Genomic DNA, 2969 nt, shown 5'->3' on the forward strand with positions numbered 1-2969 from the left:
TCAACTTTTGAGTGTCAATTTTAACTTCATCATTACTTTAAGTTTTTCAATTTTACTCAAAATCTGGAGTTGTGTATAACGAATTTGTAAAGTCAAATGTTTGATTACAATATAAAAATACATACATATTGATGAACTCTTTAATCAATTTTCATAAATATTATCTCTTTTTTCTTTTTTGCCTATTATGGAGGAATCTAATATAGAAAATAATTTATTGTATTGTATTCATAGATAGCATCAATATATACATTTGTTTCTAAAAATGTTTTCTGTCTAATTATTACATAATATTAATAATGACAAACCAAAAAAGAAGAAATTAATAGGAAAAAATTATCAGAAAAAGAGAGAACGTAACTTCCGAGGCTTCTGCTACCTCCTGTCGAGCTTTGTGTTTTGACACATACGGAAACAACATTTACGCACACTTTCTCACTCAACCACTCACACTTCACATTTGCTCACGCTTTTCTCCCTCAACACTCTCACTACAGAACACTGTTCAAGTCCATAGAGTAATACGCTTAGAGAGCCCTAGGAACGTTACATCAGAATCCTTCGGTAGCCAAAAATGGAGGAAAACTCCAGAAATGTAAGATGAATTTTGTGCAGGCAACTCCATTATTCCTTTTCTCAATCATTTAATTCTTTCTTTTTCCTTCTTTAGTTCTTTTTACTGAATCGATTTGTTAATTCGTCATTGCCATATAATTTTCCAACAGAATTCTTCAAGAACATACACTAACGATTTTGGTCGGATTATTTCATCTGACCCAAATTCAAATTCATCTTGTCAAGATTCCGGTGATGTGCTATCGCCGGATCCCATCTCTTGTGCTCTGCCGGCAAGATTAATTGAGCCTCAGGTACATAGTTAATTATTTTTCTTTTTGTTTCTCCAATTTGTATCTATTTAATTTCCTTTCCTGTCAAAGTTTAAAAAATAAATATTTAATTTTTTTAATATATTAAGAAATTTTTTTCCATAATTAAGGTTAAACAAGAAATGTGGAACCCATTCTTGAGGATATAGAAATCATGCTTAATAAAACCTGTCTTTTCTTTTATCCTTATTTTTTGATATATTTTCTTACCATGACCAATAGCTGCAGTGACTAAACTCATATTTGAAAACAGTAATTTTTATTTCACTAATTTTACCTTAAATTAAGGACAAAACGGGGTATGAAGAGAAAGTGCAAAAGCAGTGGTGATGACCTGGCCTAGGCTCAAACCAAACCTGATTGTGCCTGTTTTTTTTTTCTTTTTTCTTTAATGAAGATGAGATACTTTTTTAAAAAACTTAAATAATTTATGTTTTTATTTTAAATAAATAAATTATAAATTAAACCAAACAATCAAAACTACAAATAGAAGTAGCTATGACCACATAAAGACCAAAAAAGATTTAAAATACATTTTTAAAAAAATTACAATGAATTTTAGTGAATTGTTGTACTAATATAGAAGTAGAAGAATAAGGTAAAATTTTTAGAGTTTCAAAAGTATAAAAAATATAGAATAGCTAAGCTAAAAAAATAAAATAAAACTTATATGTCATGTATTATTTAAAAAAAAGAAGTGGCTCGATTAGGGTGGCCCGCTAACTTGACCCAGGGTTAAGAGCTCATAGGTCATTAGGTTGGGCCTATCCCAAGTATTGATACTTGGAATTAGCCCAGGATTGGCCTAGATTCGACCAACCAACTTTTCTTTATTGGGTCAATCACATCCTAGGTTGAGTCCCTCTTGAGCCCAATTCTTTAGGCATCTTGATCAGCGACTAGCACCCATGTGTTTAGTCCATGACCATTGAATTAACATTAGTTTGGTGGAAGTTCTCAATTACAAGATATAATGTGAGATCCCTATGACCAACAAAACAAAATTATTAGTAATTTTTATTTTGGGAAGCATGAATTTGAATTCTCTATGCACAATGAACAAAAATAGAGGAAACAAATAGTTGAGCAGATTTCATACATCAATAACCATTATAATTGATTGTTGAATGATGATAATATGATTAAGTAACCAAATGATTATTGCATCTCTTTGACTCGAAACCTGAAAATTTGATTAATTAAATAATTCAAATTTAAAACTTTGGGAGAACATCCCAAATTTGGATATCTACTTGACCAACTTTCTTTTTGAGAAAATATAAACGTTTGAGGGTATTGTGGAGAAAATAGAATATCACAAATGCCGAAATATTTTGTGTAATGAAAAGAGTACGAAAGGAGGAAAAAGAATAGTAAATAAATAAATAAAATTAAAATTGAAAAAAAAAATAAAACCACAATAAAAGATTGCGACCTCAACTTAGAGTACTAACTACCATGGCTTACGATATAATATCTTTAATTACATTAATGGAGAGGAGAAGACATTAATTAGGGTATCTTCCATAATTATTTACAGATTTTCTTATTTACTATGATTTGTTGATAAAAAACTTTCTCATTCTGTCATGTTTGGAAGCCCCATAAGTTATTAATTGTTGCCATTATTATATATTCTCTCTTCATCACCGTACATATATTATTTTTTTTGTAATAAGTCTTTTAGTTCACAACATTGATTTTCTATGCAATGATTTAGAAGGCGTTAACTCCCTTACATTATCCTACTTGGCACAAAATTGGATCTCTTGATATGTCGTTTTTCATACTTTGGACAATAAATGTTGCTTTTAGTATTTCTGGTCTCGGCTCTTTGATCCATCTGTCTATTTAGTGTTCTATACATCTTTCTCAATTTGCCAACTTTTTCATATCCAAAGTATATTTTCTTTAAAAACTCCCAATCAGGATATCTTACTTATAATTACATTTTAGAAAACTCCCAATCAGGATATCTTACTTATAATTACATTTTTTAACCTTTCAACGTAACCAATTTTTGTTGATATATAGATCCAAATTACTCTATACAACTAATATAATCCAACAACGGAAATTTGA

The 2969-nt window shown here is 29.5% G+C and overlaps 1 long non-coding RNA gene across 1 annotated transcript; it reads left to right on the plus strand.

Annotated features, from left to right (window-relative positions):
- The first annotated feature begins 437 nt into the window (after positions 1–437).
- Positions 438–2704, plus strand: LOC148788033 (uncharacterized). Its single transcript, XR_016065574.1, has 2 exons — positions 438–595; positions 726–2704. It is a non-coding gene; the product is annotated as an uncharacterized LOC148788033 (long non-coding RNA).
- Positions 2705–2969: the final 265 nt, after the last annotated feature.

Source organism: Sesamum indicum, linkage group LG5 (genome assembly GCF_026168435.1).
Source record: "Sesamum indicum cultivar Baizhima isolate 11 linkage group LG5, ASM2616843v1, whole genome shotgun sequence".
Lineage (NCBI taxonomy): Eukaryota > Viridiplantae > Streptophyta > Magnoliopsida > Lamiales > Pedaliaceae > Sesamum > Sesamum indicum.